Here is a 13,917-nt window from a genome sequence, read left to right on the forward strand (position 1 = left end):
CGTACTCCTTTCCCAATTTTGAAGCAATCAGTTGTTCCATATCCAGTTCTAACTGTAGCTTCTTGTCCCACATAGAGATTTCTCAGGAGACAGATGAGGTGATCAGGCACTCCCATTTCTTTAAGAACTTGCCATAGTTTGCTGTGGTCGACACAGTCAAAGGCTTTTGCATAGTCAATGAAGCAGAAGTAGATGTCTTTCTGGAACTCTCTAGCTTTCTCCATAATCCAGCGCATGTTTGCAATTTGGTCTCTGGTTCCTCTGCCTCTTCTAAATCCAGCTTGCACTTCTGGGAGTTCTCGATCCACATACTGCTTAAGCCTTCCTTGTAGAATTTTAAGCATAACCTTGCTAGCGTGTGAAATGAGTGCAATTGTGCGGTAGTTGGAGCATTCTTTGGCACTACCCTTCTTTGGGATTGGGATGTAGACTGATCTTCTCCAATCTTCTGGCCACTGCTGAGTTTTCCAAATTTGCTGGCATATTGAGTGTAGCATCATCTTTTAAAATTTTAAATAGTTCAGCTGGAATACCATCACTTCCACTGGCCTTGTTATTTGCAGTGCTTTCTAAGGCCCATTTGACTTCACTCTCCAGGATGTCTGGCTCAAGGTCAGCAACCACACTACCTGGGGTGTACGAGACATCCATATCTTTCTGGTATAATTCCTCTGTGTATTCTTGCCACCTCTTCTTGATGTCTTCTGCTTCTGTTAGGTCCTTACCACTTTTGTCCTTTATTATGGTAATCTTTGTACAAAATGTTCCTTTCATATCTCCAATTTTCTTGAACAGATCTCTGGTTCTTCCCATTCTGTTGTTTTCCTCTATTTGTTTGCATTGCTCGTTTAAGAAGGCCTTCTTGTCTCTCCTTGCTATTCTTTGGAAATCTGCATTCAATTTCCTGTATCTTTCACTATCTCCCTCGCATTTTGCTTGCCTTCTCTCCTCCGCTATTTGTAAGGCCTCGTTGGACAACCACTTTGCTTTCTTGCATTTCCTTTTCATTGGGATGGTTTTCGTTGCTGCCTCCTGTACAATGTTGCGAGCCTCCATCCATAGTTCTTCAGGCACTCTGTCCACCAAATCTAAATCCTTAAACCTGTTTCTCACTTCCACTGTGTATTCATAAGGGATTTGACTTAGATTGTATCTTACCGGCCCAGTGGTTTTTCCTACTTTCTTCAGTTTAAGCTTGAATTTTGCTATAAGAAGCTGATGATCTGAGCCACAGTCAGCTCCAGGTCTTGTTTTTGCTGACTGTATAGAGCTTCTCCATCTTTGGCTGCAGAGAATATAATCAATCTGATTTCGATGCTGCCCATCTGGTGATGTCCACGTGTAGAGTCGTCTCTTGTGTTGTTGGAAAAGCGTGTTTGTGATGACCAGCTTGTTCTCTTGACAGAACTCTATTAGCCTTTGCCCTGCTTCGTTTTGATCTCCAAGGCCAAACTTGCCAGTTGTTCCTTTTATCTCTTGCCTCCCTACTTTAGCATTCCAATCCCCTATAATGAGAAGAACATCCTTCTTTGGTGTCACTTCTATAAGGTGTTGTAAGTCTTCATAGAATTGGTCAATTTCAGTTTCTTCAGCACCAGTAGTTGGTGCATAAACTTGGATTACTGTGATGTTAAAAGGTCTGCCTTGGATTCGTATCGAGATCATTCTATCATTTTTGAGATTGCATCCCAGTACAGCTTTCGCCACTCTTTTGTTGACTATGAGGGCCACTCCATTTCTTTTACGGGTTTCTTGCCCACAGTAGTAGATGTGATGGTCATCCGAACTGAATTCGCCCATTCCCGTCCATTTTAGTTCACTGATGCCCAGGATGTCAATATTTATTCTTGCCATCTCATTTTTGACCACCTCCAACTTACCAAGGTTCATGGTTCTTACATTCCAGGTTCCTATGCAATATTTTTCTTTACAGCATTGGACTTTCCTTTCGCTTCCAGGCATATCCGCAACTGAGCGTCCTTTCGGCTTTGGCCCAGCCGCTTCATCAGCTCTGGATCTACTTGTACTTGCCCTCCGCTCTTCCCCAGTAGCATGTTGGACGCCTTCCGACCTGAGGGGCTCATCTTCCAGCGTCATAACTTTTATATGCCTGTTGTCTTTGTCCATGGAGTTTTCTTGGCAAGGATACTGGAGTGGCTTGCCGGTTCCTCCTCCAGGTGGATCACGTTTGGTCCAAACTCTCCACTATGACCTGTTCATCTTGTGTGCCCTGCTCGGCGTAGTTCATAGCTTCTCTGAGTTCTTCAAGCCCCTTCGCCACGGCAAGGCAGTGATCCATGAAGGGGTACATATAAATCCATTAAAACTCTACATATAAATCCATTAAAAACAAATGCCTCCTTCATCAGATGACCCTCCTGGTCCCTTCCAACTCTACAAGTCTATGATTCTGTGATAAGTACTTTGCATCACACCTGTGAGAATTCCACCAAGATTTTACCTGCATTTTAACAATTTCCAAATGCAATTATACTGTTTTATTATTTGATGGATAACGGTATGGAAAATAGTGAGAGGCTTTGGCACTTTATTTGCTTGTAGCACTGGATAAATGACATTACATAGAGTCAAAGAAGAAGCATAATGCTGCTTTAGAATTACAAGTAGACACCTTTTTTATATATAAAAAAGAATTTCTGTGCACCCATAAATGCTTCACAAGTTACACAGCACTGTGTTTTAAGCAGCAAAGGGATTAAAAACTTTTTGGTATTGTGGTACAAAAAAAGGGGGGGAACCTCAGTAACTAGGTGGTGGGAATTATTTATTATACTGATTTGCAGAATGAAAGTGCCAGTGTTTGTAGCAAACGAACTCATAACTCTGCAGAAGAGCTGGCAATAAAACATCTGGAGTTATGGCCAAGGAGTCTAGATCCTCTTTGAAGATACAGAGATCCATCAAAGAGAAAATAAATGATTTAAGATCATTAGAAGTGCAGGCTGCTTCAGTGTTAATTTTATAAAAATAAAAAAACTCAAGATGCTATAATAAAATGTTGGATTTTTTTTTTAAAGGTTTCAATTTGTAGAACAATAACAGTACCTTTTCTGCTATTGCATCCAGACTCTTGATTTATCACTCCTAAGAGAATCTTGTTTTCACCAATGTATCATGGAGCTGGAAAACATAGATCCACACAGGAGCAAGTAAGCCTTGAAATCTTCTGAAGGTGAAGAAATAAGTGTAGAGGAGACCCATGATTCCCCCCCCCCTGAAATGTGTTCTTTAAAAACAACAGCAACAAATACCTATGCAGACAATACTCTGAGAGTTAGCTCACAAGATGTGCTTTTCTACCCTTGCACTTCCCTCTTCCATTCCTCTTGTGAATGAAAGCTTATGCCATTATAATTGTGTAGTTTCTAAGGCACTACAGTGACATATCACTTTAAACCATCATGGCTTCCTGCAAAGAATTCTGGGAGCTGCAGTTTGTTAAAGAGTTGTTAGGAGCCCCCATTCTGCTTTGCACAGCTACAAATCTCATAATTTTGATTAAAACATAGAAAAGCTCAATACAACTCCCAAAATACCAGAAAGTGTAGCATAATAACATAATGACCGTAATATTGCCTTGCGTCTTATATACCCAGCCAATACAGTTAATGTATTCTGCAAATGGTGTCCTCCAGAGACACCATCTCATTGGGAGATCCATTCAGTGCAATGTAGGAATTGGACTCTTAGTGTAGTGGCATCTATGCTTTGGAATTCCCTGCCCACAAATTCTAGAAAAGTACCATCTCTGTTTTCTTTTTGACACCTACAAAAGACCTTCCTCTTCCATCAAGTCTGTTAAGTTGTGGTCTTTCTCAGTCTGCATCTGTATTGCAATTGTTTTTCAGAGGTTTTAAAGATATTTAGATGTGGTTTCATTGTGTTATCACTTGTTTGTTGCCGCCCTGGGTTCCTTTGGCAGGGAAGATGGAATATATAATAAATAAATAATAAGAGTCTGGCTGAATAAGACCAAAGGCCTGTCTACAAGCACTGCATTTTCTTACTACGCTGGTCAACCACATGTCCATGGGAATCCCACAAGCGGGGCATGAAGAGTGCAATAGCCCTCTCTTGCATGTTACTACCAGCAGCTAATACTCTGAGATATTCTGTTTCTGATGAAGGAAGCAATATAGTTGCCATGATTAGCAGTCACTGATGACTCTGGATTCCATGAATTTGTCTAATCTCCTTTGAAAGCCACCAGGGATTTTTGGACATTGTGCTCTCTTGCACCCTCTCTCTGCTATATGTATCTGTAATTTGATTTCCCTATTGGTTTTATGGTTTTAATATTGTAAACAGCTCAGTGATTTTCACAAGAAGGTTGGTATACAAATGAACTGAAGTGTGTGTGTGTGTGTGGTTTATTGAGGGATTCCCCATAAGTAAAAAAAAAAAAGTACATTCAATGGCTGTTCTTAAATCACAGAATCCTTCATACAAGTCAATTGCAGTCAATTAGGAACCTTTTTGTTGTAGATAATGTGGGGCGGGGGGGGGGGAGAGAGAGAGAGCTGGAGGGGGGGGCATTGCTATATTTTAACCAGGTTTCAAGACAATTACTGGAGAGAGAGAGAGAGAAACAGAGAGAGAGATAGGCACTATCATTGGGTTCATGAAGACACAGAAGAGAAGTGGGGAGGGGGAAATGTGGAGAAAGTGGATCAGTTCTTTAAGTGAGCTTTAAGTTGTCACCCATGCCCTGGAGCTGGCATACAATAGTTTCTTTCCATCCAACTGATTCCAATGGGGCGGGGGGGAGGAGAGTGGGGACATTTGCCTAACATCTTCTGCCCTTCTGTCAAGAACTCAGCAGGGCATTGGATAAGGCAGTATATCTGCCTTCAGTTTCCCCTCCTGCCAACACCCCTTTTGGGCTGCTCTGCTGGTGTTTTAATATGCTATTTTGTTTCCACGTTAAACAAAATAATTGAAAGTGGAGTTTAGTTTGTACCTTTTCATCAGAGATTCCTGCAGCTTCTGCACAAATATTCATGTTCAGTTCCCCAAGACTGCCGAACCAACCTAGCTGCCCTGTGGATAAAAGAGCTTATCTTCAAAATGCAGAGGGAAATATTCCTCAAGCGAGCAAAGCTTTTGTAAGTGAACTCTACCTCTTGCAATTACATCTGAACTTTCAAATCTAGAGACCACACTTGGCATCCCCTTGACCTTCCGATTTCCTTGGTTTTCTTTAGTATTACAGAGGCAGAATGCAGAGAGAAGCTGTAGGTGGGTGGAGAACCAGCAGTCTCTTCTACTTGGGTTTAAATTTTGGCTTTCTTTATCTCTCATTTATTATCCACATGAAAAATGGGATTCAGTTAGATAACCCTTGTGCTCATGAAAAAAGTTTTTGATGCAGTGGACATCTCCACTAATGGAAGAGGAGGAGAGACAAAGTTTGCAGGTTTGCCTTTTCCTCAGCAGCCCTCATGCCACCCCAAATCTCTGAATCCATGATTGGGGTGTTGGGGACTGTGTGGACATTGTTAGGTTGTTGCTGAAGGGCAGGAAGGTGCAACTTCCAATATTTTGCTCATGTGCCTTGAATTTTCTGACCCTTTCATGCTCCTTTTAATACTCTAAAAAATGTAACTTTGGCACAGCACAGTGTGGGTGTTGTGTGGGTGTAATGAAAGCAACAAACAACACTTCATCCAAGTTTGCTCTGGATCCTGGCAGGATCCAGTTAAAACCATATATTTATTACAGTGCAGCATCTTTTTTTCTTTTTAATCAGAGGAACTGATGCAGCCGAAATGAAGAGTCAGGCAACACAGTGGCTACGTTGCAGAGAGCTCCTATTTGTTGGCCCCAGACTTTTTGTTCCATTTGACCTTGACAAAAGCCAAATCAATCATACCTTTCTCTTCTTTGGATGTGTGAATGTTCTCTGCTAAGGAATTGGTGAATTGGTTTATTTCAAGAACCTGTGCAAGGTTGTAAACAGTATGCTGAAATGGTACTTGTGAGACTCTCCAGGTTGTTTATCTTAGCTGTATCAGAAGCTGCCTTTGTCAGGGTCCCTTGTGATGAATTCTCTGGAGGTTTTGCTTTGTTTCCTTGAATGTAACTAAGACCTGTGATTTCAGTTTCTAGGTAACCAAGAAATATAATAAATAACTTTCCAAGTATCTCTACATGTTATTGTTTTTATTTGAGGCAGGAAATGTGGGTAATTTTGCCATGCACCCACAAATTGCCACACGAGGGAGTAAATTTCTACAGCAAAGGTAATTAGGATATTTCCCCCCCCCCCCCAATCCTTTGCTCAAGGAAGGCTACAGTGAAAAGTATGGGTTGAATGAAGAAATGAGCTAATGTAGAAGGATACTTGTAATATTTGTGTTAGTTTTGTTTGTTTGTTGTCTTACATTCATATCCCATCTTTACTCTATCCTGGAACTCAGGTGGCCATCTCAGGAGGCCATCCAGGGGAGAGGAACCTCAGGCCCACCTAGGGGTTCAATGTGACCCTCTCTGTTGGGCCCTTGGAACTCCCACTAGGTCACACTTCCCCTTCAGCCTTACTCTGCATCCTCTTTGAGTGTTTTTGCTGGGCTGGAATGTGGCCTTAAACTCTAATCATGTACATTACCCAACCAAGAGTTTACTATCATCTATACAGATGTCCCACCTTGCTGGGATCAATTGTTCATTTTTCTTTCATTCTTCACTTTTCAAACTGCATCAAGTTGTACATAATAAACAGTACATGCCTAGGCATGCCTACTCAGAAGTAATCTCATTGAGCTCAATGGGGCTGTAGAATTGGAGCATTGTTTTCAATTCACTGACTCAAGAGAGGGTGATGGTCACTGGCTTCAATGACATTAAAAGAGGATTAGACAAAAACATGGATAACACATCTATCAATATCTATTTGTCAGTGGTGATATGGAAGCTCCGTGTTCAGTGGTAGTATGCCAATAAATACTTGCAGTTGGATTCTGGCCTTACTGGAAGGGCTTCCTGGGGGCTACGGGGGCCTTGGGGACCTCAAACAGAATGCTTCTGATGATTGGTCTTTGGTTTCATCCAGCAGGGAACTTCTTATGTGTGGTTTTTTTCCATTCACCATCTCCTTAGAAAGGTACTATAGGTAGGGATAGATGGATCAGCCTGTTTCCATTTTGTGTCAGTTTTCCATGTGTTCAGTAATATCTCCCACCCCACCCCACCCAGCTTTCTGTAGAGGGGGGAAAACTGCATGGAAAATTCAGTTTTACATTGATATCCAACTTTAGTCCACTAATTTTGATAAGTTACAATGACAATGACTTAATCAGATATTATCCTCATGTTTGCATTTTTGTACCTACTTTCCTCTAAAAAAATACATATTTTGTTTGCAATTTGTTTCTAAAATGAACATTTTTTGGACATTTCTCCTTGTAAAAACACATTCCGTATACTTTCATTTGAACTGAAACGGCACTGCAACATGTGCATTCCTGTTGAGAGCTATGTCCAGAACTACTAATTACTACAACTTTGCTTTAGAATGCAGATTGAACAAGATGTTCTTTTGTCCTTAACCATGGGTCCTCAGCACCAAACTTTCAGCTTCCCATTTTGAGTTCATTTTCTGTGTCCCTGCTTTATGTCTGCTCAGTTTTTGAGTAGATATCTCAGATTTATAGCTCATGTTGGACTTCACAGATGCTTTGTAAGAACATTCTACAGATGAGAGGGCACTTTGTGGTACTTGATGCAATTGTCTTAATGCCATTCTCCACAAGGAGGCATAAACTGGGAAGCATAAGCTGTCATATGTAGAATCACAGCATCCAGGTGAAAAATCTGACTCCATTCAACTGCGCAGAGGCTTAGTTGGCCTTTAATTAATTTGATTATTTCTAACAAATTTTCCAATACCAAAAATTGGAGCTAGTGTTTGACTTAGAATTAACTCTGTCTTTAATGAATAAGGCAGAAGCAAGATGTGATTGCAGCTAATATAACTAACTGTGAATTAAACAGAATTCTGGTGCAATTATTAAAAGGTTCAAGAGTTCATAAATGAAATGAATGCTGAAAATGGATTCCACCCCCACCCTTCCTGGTGTGAGGAGAATATTCCTTTCAGCTCTAATAAAGTGCTATGAGAAAATAGGCCTGAATATAGTTCCTTTATGAGAGATAACCTTTTATGACTATCTCAAGATATATACATAATGTATGTCTATTTATTTGGCCGATGCCTTAGAGAAATTGTGTCAGCAGAACACCATAAAATAATACCACAGACTTTGCCAACATGGCAAATAAGTTTTGGACTAAAATTCCCGTCAACAGTGGGTGAAACTCATAGGTTGTCCAAAACATCTGGAGAGCACCAGGTTGGCGAGTGCTGGTATATGATCTCCTTCTTATTCTATACATATTTCCAGTGTCTACTCAAAATAAAATCAACTGAGTCCAGTGAACCTTACTCTGAAATAAGTATGTATAAGATTGTGCTATTATGATCATTTACCTGTTGATTGAAACAGCAGGTCACTAATGCATCAGGAAAGTCTGAGCAGCTAATTCCATCTGGATTTAGACATGCTGTCACTCAATCATAGGTCCCTTCCTTCCATTCTACCTGCTGGTATCCCAATGTTGTTGTTCTGTCTGCTTCATCACATTGTACATTATTTGCGCACAGCTTTTATATAAAGTATTTTTAAAATATGTAAAATAAGAATATTGTTATATAATATTATGTTATATAACATAAAAATGCACACTTTTCAGTGATGTGCAATTGTTTTGTAGGCATCTTTTATGCAAAATACATGTTTTTGTTCACTGAAAATTCACTGCAAAATCTGGAGAAGTGTGTAATCTTAGAAGGAGCTGCATTCTGATTCCGAGGCAAACTCATGAGCGTCAGGTACAATTTTTCAATCAAATCCTCTTCCCCCCTTATCCCAAATTAGAGCCACTTTTAAAACTAGTTCAAGAAATTTGGTACTTCAAAAACAGGAAAAAATGTGGATGAAAAGATTCTATTAAGCACTCCTACTTTTATGCTACCAAATATGTTTCAGTGAATGCCTGTTGCTTGCCATATATGTATTTTGGGTGCTTCTTGAGGCATCTAAAGAGGCCCTTAACACAATCCTGTTTGTATCACTGCAGTGGAAACTAATCCATAACACTCATTCAATCACTCATCTATCTTTCTTTTTTGCCCTTAAAATGTTGGTTTGTTGGCTGGATGATGAGCACATCCTTCATCTCTTTAGCAACTATTTTTTTAAAAAATAAAAAAAAAATGGTGGTGGGCACATCACTGCTTGACATATACAGATGTGCAGATTAAAGGCTTGTTAAAAACAGCCCTTGAGATGACACAACATTTCGGCTTTGAAAGAGGCATTGTGTTAACTTATAGTGGTGATGATGTGCATTTCATGCTAAATTGCCGAGAAGGTAATAACATACTATAAGGCATCGTAATGATTCTATTGAAGCACCATCACATCCTTCAAAGCCTTTGTGCTTTTGATGAAGGCTTCTTTCCCCCTCTGTTATTTTACATGAGCCCATTCTTTAAAGAAGGAGAAATAGTTAGTTCAGACAATGGGAGATTCAAAATCACTAGAATACTTTGAATTCAATGGGAAGAGGAAGTTTGATGCTCTTACTGCATATCATGCTCAGTTTGCTGTAATTGGTTGCTACTTCAGACAACTAGAAAAAAAATAGTATGGCTGCTATAAAATAGGCTAATTCTGGCCTGATTCCAAACCCAGTTTAAACCCACTAAACTTCAAATATATTATTTGGAGTTTGACTTCCTCCTACAAGAAGCAGCAATGATTACCAACTTGAAAAGCTTTAAAGTAGTATTAGACAAATCCACAAAGATAAAGCTATGAATATCTACAAGCCATAGTGTTCATCTTCTACCTCAAATTAGTTCCAATTGTCGGGAATAGCATAAAACAAGGGGAAAGTACTATTGCAATTAGGTTCTGGTTTTAGGCTTCTTATAGTTATTTGGTTGGCCACTGTGAGAAAAGATTGCTGGACTAGATAGGTCTTTGGCCAGCAAGAATTTTGGTTTTTTGGGGTTTTTTTATTAAGAATTTTCTTGATTTACAAAAGTGTGTGCAATGTCTCTCGTATTTTTCCCCCATGTAAAATTTTTACAAATCAGTTTCATTTGTTGAGACATTAGGAAGGAAAGGGGGAAAGGGGGGAGAGATGGGGGGGGGTGGGGTCGGGTGGCAATGTTTCTATTTTACTTACTATATGTAGGGTTTTGTGTCAGCATTGCTTGTGCAGGTTCTCTGCTGTTCACTTGTGTTCCTTTGGTGGTGAGAGAGGTTGGGGTTAGCCTAGGGTGTGGTTATTCATTTGTGGTTGGCTGTGGTGGTCTTTGTTTTCATGTGTGAGTGGGGTGGGTGGGTGTTTTGTATCAGGTTAGCCATATTGATTTGTATACTGTTGGTGGATTTTTGTCATTGTCTTGTTGGGCTGTGTATGTGATAAAGGGGAGCTGGGCTGTTTCCCATACTATTTGGTATCATTAGTCCATGCTTACTCCTGACAGGTCTCTCCAGTGTCTGGCTATGGTGCTTCTGGCTGCTGAAAGTAGCAAGAATTTTGTTGCGTTATTTTCTTAACACAGTTATTCCTACTTTTAAAAATGTTGAAAGAAAGAAAGAAAGAAAGAAAGAAAGAAAGAAAGAAAGAAAGAAAGAAAGAATACAATGGCTCCATCCCTGTTTTGTTATTAAGATGCGTGAAATTTGGTTGTGGTTCCCAAAAATGGTAAGAAAAAACACTCTGCTTTATTACTGATATATGCTACCTTACTTTGTTATATTACTGATTTATTACGCTGAGCCCTTCTTAGAATTGGGGTGAATGTAGGTAACTCAGATCTATTCATCACCCTCCAGCCAAACATTGACAAATTGTGAGTATTTACAGATGGGGCCAAGAAGGAGGAGGTACATGGTTTGAGTAGGAAAGTGAGGAGGCCAAGGTTCCAGTGATAACTACCAGCATTTAATTGTCCCAGCTTGCAATTTATGGGGTCTTTTCTACCCCACCTTTTGCCCTCCTAGTGATGAGCTTTTGGCTAGTATAAAATCAACCAAGTAATAAGAAGCAAAATAATTGACAAGATAATCAGAAATTTGGTTTTGACGGTATCCTGGGAAAAATTAAAAATAGTTCTCCAAGGCAACAGCACAGTGCATTCAAGCCAACGATTGCTTGACCATACATAGGAGCATAAGAATAGCCTGTGGGACCCGGCCAATGGCCCATCTAGTCCTGCTCTCACAATGGCCAGCCAAATCCTGATGGGAAGACCACAACCAGGACCCAAGCACAAGAACATTCTCACCTCCTGCAGTTGCCAGCAACTGGTATTCAGGAGTTTAGTACCTTCGACCATGGATGCAAAATATCCCCTATCTTGCATGAATTTTTCTAAACCTCTTTTAAAGTCATCCAAGTTGGTGGCCTTCACTGCTTTCTGTAGGAACATGTTTCACTGTGCTGTGTAGTTTTTATCTGTCTTGGTCTTCCAGGATTCCACTTCATTGGCCTATGTTGCATTATGAGGTTACCTGACTCATAGGAAATGCATAGAACCTGACAAAATAGGATTTTAAAAAATGATATTCTTTTAATTTAAAAAAAATCCCATTTTGTCAGGTTCTATGGATGACTGTCCTCATTTAAAAAAAATACCACTTGTCCATCTGATCAAAGCTCATTTCCATGAGCTGCCCATTATAAAATCCAAAAAAGACATTAAGCATGTGTATACGCATGCAGTATCTATTTACCTCTTTAGTTATCATCCTACCTTTGTAGAAAACCCACCAATTTTGTAGCATTATGCAGTAATTTTCCTTTCTGCTTTATGAGAGAGAGAAATGCTCAGAGTAGTAGACAAATGTTTCTGGCAGATCTAGCTTTGATTTGGTCTATATTTGGCCTGATTTGGCTTGATCCAGATTCTAGGGGTGGGGTGATTTGTGAGTTGCTTTACTCACAAATGTGACAGAAAGCAACTTTCAACACAGTCTAAACCATTAAAACAAACAAACCAATAAAAACTTTTTTAAAAAATAAATCCTCATCCATACAAGTAAAAGACATGCCTTACAGAAAGTGATCCACTAAAAGAGGTCACAAGTACTTGTAACCATTCAAATGAAGGTCAAAAAGCCCAGGTACCTCCTAAAAATAAATAAAGATGGCTGCAGGCAAGCCTCCCTGCGGAGAGCATAAGTATGGAGCCACCACTGAAATGGCCCCTTCTCATGTTGCAACCCTCTGGATTTTTCATGGAACACAGGGGAAAGGGCCTCAAAGTGTGAATTTGGCCCTCAGATTGAATTTGCTCAAATTCTTTAAGCCTTTAGAGTGTCAGTGTGGTCTACTTTACAGGAAAAAGGTAAACAGCATTTCCATGCATTCTGGTTTCCATCATGGTGTCCCATTGCACCAGAAGCAGTTTAGCCATGCTGGCCACATGACCCAGAAAACTGTCTGCAGATAAACACTGGCTCCCTTGGCCTTAAAGTGGAGATGAGTGCCACACCCCATAATCAAATTCGACTGGTCTTAACCGTCCAGGAGTCATTTACCTTTTACCTTTACTTTACAGAGGATGATCCTATGTTCAGAAAAGGGAGAGCTGAAGTAGTCTTGAAGTTGCCCATCAAAGCAGTTTAGCAGCTGGACAAAATACCGAGGCCACCTGGTCACAGACTTCCCAACAATGGTGAGATGTGGTGTGTGTGTCTGTAGCAACTATTCATATAAATTAGAAAATAAAATTGCATACATATCTTCATCCTTTTTGTCATGTATCTTAGTAATTTCCTTTTTGGGAGGGCATGGGTATGCATAACTAGCCACCCAACTTACCTTAGTCCTGTTAACCATGGATAAAATAAACTATTCATACACACACACATACACACCACTTACGTTGATGTTTGCTCTTCTGTCCTTGGCTTAAGAAGAATGGTATTGAATTCTTGGATTTATTTAAGCAATTAAACGGGATTCATTTGTCCACATTTCTATCTTTGACAAACTGATCACGAGAGCTCTACCTGACTTTAACCTAAGTTTGTTCAACTTTGATAGGAAACCAAATTTCCAGGAAGCAACCCAATGCCCAAATTCCTAATTTCCGATTGAAAGAAAGCTTTATGGTCACTTAAATCTGTGTTAAAGAAACCTCTGCATGATGTCATGGTCAATATGGAGGGGAAGTTTACTAAAATTAGCTAATACCCTTGGTGCATGCATCGGCGATTGCTGTTCCACCGAAAAAGGAATTCAAATACAATGCAAGAAAAACATGTCCCTAGGAGATAAAATAAATCCAATCGACTCGTGAAGCCCTTGCTAAGACAGGGCTCTCATCCAGCATTTTTCAATGATAGCCTAACCTCAGAAGAGCTGGCCCCTCCCCATCTTATTCTGTTAGACCTTTTGCTCAAAATACGATGGAGAGTGATGGTAGATAATAGACAGTGCTAAGTAATGAATATTAGAGGAAGGAAAGAGAAATTAAGAGCTGAAGACACAGGAGAAAGGATGTGTTTGGAAATGGGATGGGGAATCAATGAGGTGGAAAGTTATAAGGATGAAGTTTCAGATGTTGAGATACTGGCCTCAGACTTTTCACACCTGAAGCAGAAATTCTCTCTCACATACACACATACACAGGCACACAGAGATTCCCACTCTTGAACGGAGCTCCTTTGGTTTTAACAGCAAGTCAAGTTGCTGAGTGTTAGAGGGGGAAAAGGGCTGCTCTTGCATTTTTCCATTTAAGGTTTTGGTAGAAAAAGAAATTCAAAGGCTCAGGAGATTTTTGAAGACCTGGGAAAATTGTTTTGTAATAAGGTG

This window comes from Podarcis muralis, chromosome Z (genome assembly GCF_964188315.1).
Source record: "Podarcis muralis chromosome Z, rPodMur119.hap1.1, whole genome shotgun sequence".
NCBI classification, from domain to species: Eukaryota; Metazoa; Chordata; class Lepidosauria; order Squamata; family Lacertidae; genus Podarcis; species Podarcis muralis.